This window comes from Bubalus bubalis, chromosome 7, assembly GCF_019923935.1.
Source record: "Bubalus bubalis isolate 160015118507 breed Murrah chromosome 7, NDDB_SH_1, whole genome shotgun sequence".
NCBI classification, from domain to species: domain Eukaryota; kingdom Metazoa; phylum Chordata; class Mammalia; order Artiodactyla; family Bovidae; genus Bubalus; species Bubalus bubalis.
In genome coordinates, this window is record NC_059163.1 from 26,269,745 (window position 1) to 26,283,089 (window position 13,345).

Consider the following 13,345-nt stretch of genomic DNA (forward strand, 5'->3'; position numbering starts at 1 on the left):
CCTATGGGCACTCTCTTGCAGAAGCCTTTGCTCATTGGTCTAGACATTTCCCCAAAGCCAAGTCCTTCCATGAAACTTTTCCCCAGCCCCTAATCCTAGCCCCAGACCCAGCCCCCAGATTTATATGCCATTCTTTTCTTTGAACTCTGATTACATATTGTAATACTCTTAGAGCAAACTTCGAGCTTTCTCTTATGGTATAATTATTTGTGTAGTTTATCTCATCCCTGTGTTAGATCATACACCCCTTGGGGGTCAGAGTTTGTTTATTCTTTGTATTCCCCAGAATGCAGAGTCTGTTATGTAATAAGCATTTCTATTGTCTTTGTTCATTGAATGCCTAGTACATATTGGCCCTGAGCTAAATGCTTTATAAGGATGATCTCATGTTAAATCCCTGAGAGGAATAATCTGCCCAAGGTCAAACAGCTGCTAAGCGACCAAGCCAGGATTTGAACCCAGTGTTCTTGACCTCCCAGGACTCATGCTTGAAACGCTAGCTACGTTGCCCCCTAATACTTTTAAATCATGTCCAAATTTCAAAGCTTACATTTTGCTGCGAGTGTGCAAATTTGGATGTGTGATACTAGACAATCCCCCTGGTAGTATTCCAACATTTACGGTAAATTTCAGCCTTGCTCTTGGTTTTTAAGTCCTCTCCACAAGCCCTCACCTTGTAGGAGAAACATCTCACCATCAGCACCTGTCCATTGCTGTCAAGCCTCTGGCTCCAGCTACTCCACATAACATTAACCACAAGTCAAACCTTTCTGCAAAGCAGTCAACATTGGAGTTGCCCAGTTTCAGATTTCACAGGGACATTTCCAAATGCAACTGTTTGCAAACCTCTGACTCATCTTGTTTCCCAGAATAGACTCAAGGCTGAGATCTCTTAGGTTGAATGATGAAACCCTGAGAGCAAAGGAAAACCTGTGTCAGGAGAACAAGTTCACTATGTAGAGAAAAATAAAGTTAGATTACTACTTTGTACCACATAAAATGGTGGACTCCAGATAGAATGAAGTCCTAAATATAAATGCTTAAACTACTACTAATAGAACAAAATCCAAGAGACTGCCACTGTAATATTGCATAATGTTGTGTGCGTGCTTGCTCAGGTGTATCTGACTTTTTGCAGCCCCATGGACTGTAGACTGCTAGGCTCCTCTGTCCATGGGATTTTCCAGGCAAGAATACTGGAGTGGATTGCCATTTCCTTCTCCAGGAGATCATAATGTGTGTGCCTGAGTGCTAAGTCGCTTCAGTCGTGTCCAACTTTTTGCAACCCTATGGACTGTCGCCCTCCAGGCTCTGCTGTCCATGGATTCTCCAGGCAAGAATTCTTGAATGGGTAGCCATGCTCTCTCCTCCAGGGGATCTTCCCAACCCAGGGATCAAACTTGAGGTTCTTCTGTCTCCTACATTGGCAGGCAGATTCTTTATCACTAGCGTCACCTGGGAAGCCCAGAGAATCTTAATAGAAGAGGCCAAAAAATTTCTTGACCTCATCAAAATAAGGCTATCGGGTCAATGAGATAGCAGACAGCAGACAGCAGATAGATTCATGTGGGGAGCAGACTTTTGTGTTGTTAAAACTGACAAGGCATTAATATGTATATATATGATGAACTCATACAAACTGATCCAAAAAAAAAAGACATGAGATCCAGTATAAAATCAACAAGGGATGCTTTTACCTGGTGCCAGGAACATAATAGGCACTCAGGGTAATTTTTGGTTGAATAAATGAATGACTAACAAAAAGACACAAAAATGCCCAAATTTATTAGTAGTCAGATAAATGCAAATTAAAGCAATGATGTTACACCATCTTACATCCCCCTGAAAGGCAACTGTTAGAGAGATGTGATGCTACTGATGCGACAAGAAAGGGAAAGACACTCAATTGTGTCTGACTCTTTGCGACCCCATGGGCTATAAAGTCCATGGAATTCTCCAGGCCAGAATATTGGAGTGGGTAGCCTTTCCCTTCTCCAGGGGATCTTCCCAACCCAGGGATCAAACCCAGGTCTCCCAATTGCAGGCGGATTCTTTACCAGCTGAGCCACCAGGGAAGCCCAGTGGCTACAGTAAACAGGGACAAATAATCTGGAAGAATTTTGTGAAATTACATATATGTATACCCCAGGACCCAGCAATCCCACTCCTGAGCATGTATGGCCCAGAGAAACTTTGGACAAGACTGTAAGGTTACACGTGTTATTTGGGGTAATGGTAAGTTCAAGGCCACCTAGCTGCCCATCATGGGCAAATAGTAAGTAAAACATAGTGGATGCTGATAAAATGCTATGAAGTCATTAGAACAATGGTGTTGATCTATACAGCAATGTAATTAAATCTTAGATACATATTAGTGACTAAATGTAGGAAGCAATAATATTTCTAGTACAATAACATTGAAAATACATATATGCTCTCATAGTAACACTCTTTAGGCTTAAAAGTGTAGGCTTAAGGCCAATTCTTTTTTTAAAATTTTATTGACGTGTAGTTGATTTACGATGTTGTGTTAATTTCTATTGTACAGCAAAACATTCAGTTATACATATTCTTTTCCACTATGGTTTATCATAGGATATTGAGTATAGTTTCCTGTGTAGGACCTTGTTCATCTGTTAAGGCCAGTTCTTAAACAGATTTAAGGGAGTACCTCTGTTGAGTGAAAGGATAGGAATGGGCTTTGGAATAAAGGGGAATAAATAAGTAAATAACCAGAGAAGGGCCTTCACAGACCAATGAGAAGCATAGCTCTGAACGAGGATTTCTCAAACTTGAGTGAGTGGAGAAAGCACTGGCGATGTTGCTAAGTGCAGATTCCTATTCAGCAAGTCTGGGATTCTGCCTTTGCAACAAGCTGCCAATTGATAATGATGCTGCTGGTGTGTGGGCTTCACTTTAAGCAGCAAAGAGACTAAGGAGTAAGGTTAATTCAGAAGGTTTAAAGAGGAAGAGAGGCGATCAGGAAGGGAAAAACGGAAACCATTAAGTGTGGTGCTGGGGGCACCCGGCTTTCCAGGCAGCTCAGACGGTAAACAATCTGCCCACAATTGCAGGAGACCCAGGTTTGATCCCCGGGTTGGGAAGATCCCCTAGAGAAGGAAATGGCTACCAAGAGGAGCCTGGCGGGCTACAGTCTATAGGGTCTCAAAGACACAACTGAGCTACTAACATTTTCACTTTCATTGGGGGCTCCCAGAGCAGGGTAGTGGGTCCAGAACACAAAAAGAGGAAGAGCCAGTAGGCACTCTCTGCTACTTCTAATCAGTCATGTCAGGCCATGCCACACATGCCGACCCTCCACCCAAGTGGGAACAATTCAAATAATTGTAGCAAGGAATAAAAGATGCTCACTCCCACCAGGTGTCAACTGCTAAGGAAGTAAATATAGATCAGAATCTTCCTCAACCTCCACCTCCAAAGCCATGTCTACACCACCAGCCCAGCAGAACTGCTGTCAATTATTCTCAGTTCTGGAATCTCACGGATCACCATTAGAGCATCCATCACTCACCATGTTATCTTCTTTGATTACTTGTTAATGGTGTGTCTCCCACACTAGAGAATAGGCTCATAAGCAGGGAATGTATAGGTTTTTCCCTAAAGAGTCCCACAGAGTGCCTAAAGTCCTACATAGTCAGGCCTCAAACTATACATTTATTGAATGAATGAATATCAGGAACAGTGAAACACTGTTTTACCAAAATATAAGATATGAATGTCCTGAAAAAATATTTTTAAAGAATTAACAGTTATATTCTTGGGAGAGAGTGTGTGTGTGTGTGTGTGTGTGTGTGTGTGAGTCACTCACTCATATTTGACTCTTTGCGATCCCATGGACTGTAGCCAGGTTCCTCTGTCCATAGGGATTCTCCAGGCAAAAATACTGGAATGGGTTGCTATGCCCTCCTCCAGGGGATCTTCCCAACCCAGGGATTGAACCCAGGTCTCCCGCATTGCAGGTGAGTTCTTTACTGCCTGAGCCCCCAGGGAAGCCCTAGAAAAGAATATACCTAAGCAAAACCATGATTAAGGCAAAGTTTGAAGTGACCATTATCTGGTTTATTGTCTTCTTCCTCTTTTCAGTATTCTTCTTTAACTGCCTCCTGCTCCCACCCAACCATGCACTGTTCATGTATTGGTATCTGATAAAATGTCAAAAAGAAAGCTGATGTGTCACCAATGCCCGACAGCGGATTTGCTTTGAAATTTTAAAATCTAGAAGGAGAACAAACTAAAGGAATAAATTTTTTTTAATTTAATTTTATTTTTAAACTTTACATAATTGTATTAGTTTTGCCAAATATCAAAATGAGTCCGCCACAGGTATACATGTGTTCCCCATCCTGAACCCTCCTCCCTCCTCCCTCCCCATTCCATCCCTCTGGGTCGTCCCAGTGCACCAGCCCCAAGCATCCAGTATCGTGCATTGAACCTGGACTGGTGACTCGTTTCATACATGATATTTTACATGTTTCAATGCCATTCTCCCAAATCTTCCCACCGTCTCCCTCTCCCACAGAGTCCATAAGACTGTTCTATACATCAGTGTCTCTTTTGCTGTCTCGTATACAGGGTTATTGTTACCATCTTTCTAAATTCCATATATATGCATTAGTATACTGTATTGGTCTTTTTCTTTCTGGCTTACTTCACTCTGTATAATAGGCTCCAGTTTCATCCACCTCATTAGAACTGATTCAAATGTATTCTTTTTAATGGCTGAGTAATACTCCATTGTGTATATGTACCACAGCTTTCCTATCCATTCATCTGCTGATGGACATCTAGGTTGCTTCCATGTCCTGGCTATTATAAACAGTGCTGCGATGAACATTGGGGTACACGTGTCTCTTTCCCTTCTGGTTTCCTCAGTGTGTATGCCCAGCAGTGGGATTGCTGGATCATAAGGCAGGTCTATTTCCAGTTTTTTAAGGAATCTCCACACTGTTCTCCATAGTGGCTGTACTAGTTTGCATTCCCACCAACAGTGTAAGAGGGTTCCCTTTTCTCCACACCCTCTCCAGCATTTATTACTTGTAGACTTTTGGATCGCAGCCATTCTGACTGGTGTGAAATGGTACCTCATAGTGGTTTTGATTTGCATTTCTCTGATAATGAGTGATGTTGAGCATCTTTTCATGTGTTTGTTAGCCATCTGTATGTCTTCTTTGGAGAAATGTCTATTTAGTTCTTTGGCCCATTTTTTGATTGGGTCATTTATTTTTCTGGAGTTGAGCTGTAGGAGTTGCTTGTATATTCTTGAGATTAGTTGTTTGTCAGTTGCTTCATTTGCTATTATCTTCTCCCATTCTGAAGGCTGTCTTTTCACCTTGCTAATAGTTTCCTTTGATGTGCAGAAACTTTTAAGGTTAATTAGGTCCCATTTGTTTATTTTTGCTTTTATTTCCAATATTCTGGGAGGTGGGTCATAGAGGATCCTGCTGTGATGTATGTCAGAGAGTGTTTTGCCTATGTTCTCCTCTAGGAGTTTTATGGTTTCTGGTCTTACATTTAGATCTTTAATCCATTTGAGTTTATTTTTGTGTATGGTGTTAGAAAGTGTTCTAGTTTCATTCTTTTACAAGTGGTTGACCAGATTTCCCAGCACCACTTGTTAAAGAGATTGTCTTTAATCCATTGTATATTCTTGCCTCCTTTGTCAAAGATAAGGTGTCTGTATGTGTGTGGATTTATCTCTGGGCTTTCTATTTTGTTCCATTGATCTATATTTCTGTCTTTGTGCCAGTACCATACTGTCTTGATAACTGTGGCTTTGTAGTAGAGCCTGAAGTCAGGTAGGTTGATTCCTCCAGTTCCATTCTTCTTTCTCAAGATCGCTTTGGCTATTCGAGGTTTTTTGTATTTCCATACAAATTGTGAAATTATTTGTTCTAGCTCTGTGAAGAATGCTGTTGGTAGCTTGATAGGGATTGCATTGAATCTATAGATTGCTTTGGGTAGTATACTTATTTTCACTATATTGATTCTTCCAATCCATGAACATGGTATATTTCTCCATCTGTTAGTGTCCTCTTTGATTTCTTTCACCAGTGTTTTATAGTTTTCTATATATAGGTCTTTAGTTTCTTTAGGTAGATATATTCCTAAGTATTTTATTCTTTCCGTTGCAATGGTGAATGGAATTGTTTCCTTAATTTCTCTTTCTGTTATCTCATTATTAGTGTATAGGAATGCAAGGGATTTCTGTGTGTTGATTTTATATCCTGCAACTTTACTATAGTCATTGATTAGTTCTAGTAATTTTCTGGTGGAGTCTTTAGGGTTTTCTATGTAGAGGATCATGTCATCTGCAAACAGTGAGAGCTTTACTTCTTCTTTTCCAATTTGGATTCCTTTTATTTCTTTTTCTGCTCTGATTGCTGTGGCCAAAACTTCCAGCTGAATTCTACCAAAAATTTAGAGAAGAGCTAACACCTATCCTGCTCAAACTCTTCCAGAAAATTGCAGAGGATGGTAAACTCCCAAACTCATTCTATGAGGCCACCATCACCCTAATACCAAAACCTGACAAAGATCCCACAAAAAAGAAAACTACAGGCCAATATCACTGATGAACATAGATGCAAAAATCCTTAACAAAATTCTAGCAATCAGAATCCAACAACACATTAAAAAGATCATACACCATGACCAAGTGGGCTTTATCCCAGGGATGCAAGGATTCTTCAATATCCACAAATCAATCAATGTAATACACCACATTAACAAATTGAAAAATAAAAACCATATGATTATCTCAATAGATGCAGAGAAAGCCTTTGACAAAATTCAACATCCATTTATGATAAAAACTCTCCAGAAAGCAGGAATAGAAGGAACATACCTCAACATAATAAAAGCTATATATGACAAACCCACAGCAAACATTATCCTCAATGGTGAAAAATTGAAAGCATTTCCTCTAAAGTCAGGAACAAGACAAGGGTGCCCACTTTCACCATTACTATTCAACATAGTTTTGGAAGTTTTGGCCACAGGAATAAATTTTTAAAGGAATAATTGTGTACACTGGGCACCTGCCTAGGATGGGTAGTGAGGGAAGTGGGGCTTCTCCAGCCCTCCTCATTAAAATATGCAGAACTGCCTGCCCTAGGAAGCAGGTCCTCCTACCCTACGGCACAAGGAAGTCTGCTCAATGTTATGTGACAGCCCGGGTGGGAAGAGAGTTTGGGGAGTTGCTGGTCTTAGACTATGACATACATACTTAGATATGTGTGGAGGAGTTGCTCTGCTGTATACCTGAAACCATTACAACATTGCTAATTGGCTATACTCCACTAAAATAAAAAGTTGAAAAAAAGAAAGTAAGTCCTATGTTTTTGCTCATGCACCAGGAAAAAAATGGGCTAAGTCACAAAGAAATACAACAGACCAAAATCATTTCTTAAATGGTCAAAGTCACCAATAATAAAAAAAATAAAAACAAGATACCAATTTTTGTCTATTATATTGGCAAAGATTTCTGAAAGACAAAACCAATGCTGGCAAAAATGTTTTTTTTTTTTTAAAAAAAAGATCTACAGATTCAACTTGTGAAAGTAGGAAAAGATACAAACTTTCTGAAGGGCAATTTGGGTATACAAAGCCTTTAAAAAAAAGCCAGAATAAATAAGGAAATTTGTGTGTGTTTGTGTGTGTGTGTGCATATACATATGTATATAAACTTTGACAAAACAGTTCAATTTAGGGGAATTTTGAGTGAGTAGAGATCAGAGATGGTGCTAAACATCCTATAATGCACAAGCAGCCCCTCAAAACAAAAAATAACCATGTCCCAAACATCAGTTGGGCTGAGGTTGAAAAACTGCCTTATGGCATGTGATACAAGAGAAGGCAGGGAGAAAGTACAATGCCTTTTATAATCTCGTCTTGGAAATTGCACTTTGCCACTTCTGACACATTTTATTCATTAGAAGTAAGCAGGTAGGGACTTCTCTGGTGGTTAAGAACCCTCCTTCCAATGCAGGGGACACGGGTTCCATCCCTGGTTGGGGAACTAAGATCCCACAGGCTGAGAGACAATTAAGCCCGCAAACCACAACTAGAGAGCCCACCTACTGCAACTATTGAGACCACACAGTCAAAAAAAAAAAAAAAAAAAGTAAGCAGCTAAGTACAGCCCACCTTCAAGAAGAGAGCTTAACCCCTCCAAATTTCCTTTGCAGGAAAGAAAATCAAATAACTTGTGGACATAGTCTAAGATCAGCATAGCCTGTCCTTCAGATACAAATTATATATGTTGATCTCACCTGCAAAATACACTCATCCCCTTTCAGACACACCCACTTTTAGTCCAAGCTGGCAATGTTTATTCCAATCCAGTTCTTCAAAAAACTTTGCAGGTCTCCTATGAATCTTATTCAGTCCACATCATTATTCAAGAGCCAAATCCACAAATCTCTTTGCAATAAGCCCTTCTCGACCTTAAGAGTCTGCTGAAGAACAACACCCTCCAATTTCTTAGATGCTCCATTGTTTGATTAAAACCGCGAGGCACACTAAAAATTTCATTAGAATTTTGTCTGCCTAAATGTCCTCTGAAGCGTCATCTTTGATCTTTATGAGATCTTAACAAGGGATTTGACAATAACATCCTTGGATTTATCTTTAGACCATGTTTCCCTGGCTGTGTCCTTTATGTGTCCTTTTGGATTTAATCTTTGCTACAAATCATTTCTTAATTTAAAGATCAGTTGTCATGTGAGAAGGCCAGGAGTTTTCAAAACCATGAAGTCCTGATTGCTTTTAACTGTCCTTTTGGCTTAATTTGCATTTTACTATAAGCAGCAAGAGACCAGGCAATACCTTCAACACTCTGTATAAAAAATTCCTTAGACATCACCATTCATCAGGTGCTATTCTACTTTCCATGTTACTTCAGGTGACAGTGTGGATAAACCTCCTGCTATTGTGGGGTGCCATTGCTTTCTCTGATTGCATTACAAGGGGCTTCCCAGGTGGCTCAGTGGCAGAGTATCTACCTGCCAAGCAGGAGACATGGGTCTGATCCTTGGGTCAGGAAGATCCCCTGGAGAAGAAAATGGCAACCCACTCCAGTATTCTTGCCTGGGAAATTCCTTGGACAGAGAAACCTGGTGGGCTACAGTCCGTGGGGTCACAACGAGTCAGACACAACTTGGTGATTAAACCACCATTGCAGAAAAAGGAGACCAGTTCTCCCAATTTCCAATTGCATTTGCCTCATTTTCCTGCTAATGTTCACCCACAGCCTCAAAATCTGTGGGGCGTCTGCTAACAGTTTCTTCAAAATTCTTCTAGCTTCAACCTATTTCTCAATTCTTATGCCTTCCACATTTTACATTCTTGCTATATCATCCTAATTCTAGGGACAAAAATCTATTAGTTATCTGTTGCTGCATAACAAATAATCCCTAAGTTAAATGGTTTAAAACAACAAGCATTAGAGTCATTTTTATGGGTTAAGAATTCAGAAACCTCTTGACTGGGTGATTCTGGCTCAGTATCTCTCGGATGGTTGCAGTCAGGATGTCAGAAGGGGTTGCAGTTGCATCTGAAGACTTAACGGGGCTGGAGGAGCTCTTCTAAGATGGCTATTTGCAAAAGGCTTCATTTCCTTGCCGTGTGGGCCTTTCCTCGCAACATGGTAGCTAGTTTATCCTAGAGCAAATGACTCAAGGGAGAACAAGGAGAAATCCACAATGCCTTTTATGATTTAGTCTCAGAGGTGACAATTCATCACTTCTCCCACATTCTACTCCTTAAAATCAAGTGTACACAGCCCACACTCAAGGGGAAAGAAATTAGACAATGCATTTTGAAGAGAGGGTATCAAATAATTTGTGGGCCTTTTTTGAAACAGACACAATCCCACCAAATCAGAGAGTCCTTGGGATTTTTCTATAAAAATCTCATGTCTTAGAGCTGATGAACTGAGAGAAAGAAAAGAAATGATCCTTTAATTTGCTGAATTAAAATACCATTTGTTGCTAGGACTGATGAAGCCAGGCAATGATTTATGAGCAAGCTTTTACATTTCTTTTTTTTTTTTTTTTGGTATATGAAATTTGATTACTATTGTGCTTTCATCATCAAAACTCATGATCTTGGTCTTTCCATCTTGCCTTTGTATAAAGTCAAAAGAGAGACATTGGCTACTTTAACAACCTTAAAGCGGACTCCAGGAACATCACCAACAGCATGACCTTTGCAACCAAATCCAGCAACAAGAACTTCATCATTTTCCTCAATAAAATTCAAACAACCATCATTGGGTACAAAAGGAGTGATTTTTTGGCCATTCTTGATTAGCTGAACCTTGACACACTTTCTGATGGCAGAATTTGGCTGTTTGGTTTCAACCCCTACTTTTTCCAGCACAATTCCCTTGGCACCACCAAAACAGTGGGCCTTCAGGGTTGTGCCCAAATGGGCTTTCTTGTACTGTTTATCATGCTACTTCTGGTCTTGTTGGTGGCTATGGAGCTTCCTGGGAGTACGAAGACCACGATACTTGCCCGTCCTGCTGGTGCCACGGGCCTGAGCAAAAGAGCTACATTCCTTTATATATTCTGGGATGCTGAAATTATTTTGTAATAAAGAATTACTAATAGCCAGAGAAAGACAGAGATCAGGGTTGAAGGAAAGGAGACGGAGAGCAAAGGAGTGAGAGGGAAACTTTAATGTTGTTAGATTCTGTATTTTGATGGTGGTGGTGATGGTCACATGATTTCATATATTGTCAAATATAGAAGAATTATACACTTAGCATGAATAACTTTTATTATATGTAAACTATATCTTCATAAAACAAATTAAAAAAAAACTTTTTAAAATACCATTTGAATTCACAGCTTTGCAAAGTCTCTTATGTGAAGGCAGATTATTGATGGGAAACAGTGAGACCCTAAATGCTGAACTGTGACCATATGGGAATGTTCAGATGGCTTCATGTTCCCTCACCTCCCAACCCTATGAAAATATGTTGCTTGGATCGCCTGTTGCAGGGAGTACAAGTGACTGATGGACCCAGCTGCTACCCCTCAGGATCTTTCACCCTCTCACCAAGGTCATGCTCTCTTGGGCTGGTCCCAGCCAATGACTGAGCATGCAGACCTACCAAGGCAGGTCTATTTTAGCAAAATGTGAGACACCTCCTCTTGTCAATCTTGACTTGAGGTCTCCCCATTGGCCTGGCCAAACCTTTACTTGAATTGTGCTGGAGTCATAATTCTTCCTACTCAAGTCTTCTTTTTCCTTCCCTCTTTCCTTCACAGGGAATCACACATGCATCAGAATCTAAAGACTCCCTATGTTCTCCTACTCCCAACCCCAATAAATCTCTCAAACGTCTAATGCCATTTTGTCATTTGCTCCTTGGTAGACCCAATGGACAAGGCTTTGAGCAAACCCTGGGAGATAGTGAAGGACAGGGAAGCCTGGCATGCTGCAGTACACGGGGTCGCAAAGAGTCGGACGCAATTTGGCGACTGAACAGCAATAAAGACCCAGACGAATGCAGCCTTCCTTGTTAGAGAATTTCTCCCTACTCCCCTCTGTGGTGAGGTTTTTCCCACATTGCATGAAGACTCCTAAATAGTTTTTGTGGAAATAACCCAGAAGGAGGTTGGGGTAGACAATTCTTTTTATTCTTCACCCCTAACACCCTCCCCCCACCCCTGGCCACTGACTTGAATCTTACCATCAGTAACATGCTAGAGACAGTTTATCCCAGCTCACAAAAGCCAATTATTAAATTTTCAAGAATTTAGTGAGCTGTTTGTTAAACACAGTCATTATTAAGACTTAAGGGGACTGCCGTGGTGGTCCAGTAGTTAAGAATCCACCTTGCAATGCAAGGGACTCGGGTTCCATCCCTGGTCAGGGAACTAAGATTCCCACATTGGGCAGAGTGACTAAGCTCACATGCCATAACTAGGGAGTTCATGGGCCAAGATGAAAGTTCCGCATGATGCAACAAAGATCCCACGTGCTGCAACTAAGACCCGACACAGCCAAAAATAAAGTAAATAAATTTTAAAAACTTAAATACACTTACAATTAAAATAAATTATATTAAAGCCAAATGGAATAAAACTCAAAAATTCATTACTTCCTGGCTATTGACCCCTTCTTTGTTAGCATCTACGCTCCTGAGGTTATTTACATCTATTACACTTGGGAGTTGGAAATAACATATAATGATGTGCTACACGCACTACTCTTTGGATTTTGGAGGCCAGATTTAGATGTGCTGTTTCAGCTCATTTCTTTAGGAATCTGAGAGGCTGCCAGCTTGGAGGGTGGCCTGAAGTGAGAGGAGGCTTTCAGATGGTCCAGAAATCTCTGCCCTCTGACCCAGAGAAGCCAGAATGCTTGAAGCACTTGTGGCACAGAGAGTTGCTGAATGGAGCTTCGGCACGGCCAGAAAGGCGAATCAGAGCTCAGGCCCCCAGGGCTTTGCAGCTGAGCTGTGAGCTCCGTGGCATGTAACCACTCTCCTTTAGCAGAACCAATCTCAGCTTGTTGCTTGGCACCGGCTCATACAGCAGCCTGATCATGAGACCTTAGGTAACCAAGCGACTGGTGCTCATCGTCAACTGGGGGTCATCTGATCCCCTAAGCCATAAAGTCAGCTAACATTTAGTGCGTGCGTACTGTGTGCCAGGCTCCGCTCTAAGCACTTTACTGCTAGCATTCCTTTTAATCCCCACCCCAATTCTGGGAGATGGTACTCTTGTTATTGCTACCATCCCTACGTTAGACGAGAACACTGAAACAGAGAGGAGATGAGCAATTTGCCCCATAGTTATACAGTTAATAAGGAGCGAGCTGGGTTTGAATCGAGGCTCCCCAGCTCCAAAGTCCACAGATTTAATTACCAAATTATATTGTTTCTCATAATCAGGTGACAGTTTTCTATTTAGGACTGGGTTTGACCAGAAATTGAAGACGCAGTGTGCCCACTCCTACCATACTGCCATCTTCCTCAGCCTATATGCCTCACCTGGGGATGTTCTTTAAGTCTTTAAGTTCGGGTAACGAAACAGACAACCTCCACAATATTATGGCAGCAGCCACAAGTGGACTGCTTAGATACTCTAGCCCAACTCAAGGGTGGCCCTGAAGAACATCTGAGAAGAGGAATTTTCGAGCAGACAGAAATGTAAGCGTTTTATCCTGTTGACCACTTTGCCTGAGAGGAGAAATGGCCTGAGGGGAATGTGTCACCAATTAATGGTCAGCAGCTGATGGCTTAGCTTAGAAGCCAGAGACTTGGAAGGATCATGAATGCAGGGCTGGTGACAAGGAGGTTTGGGAGAAG

General features: G+C 41.1%; 1 pseudogene; it reads right to left on the reverse strand.

Annotated features, from left to right (window-relative positions):
- Nucleotides 1-6,954: 6,954 nt before the first annotated feature.
- Nucleotides 6,955-10,749, reverse strand: LOC112586112 (annotated as a pseudogene).
- Nucleotides 10,750-13,345: the final 2,596 nt, after the last annotated feature.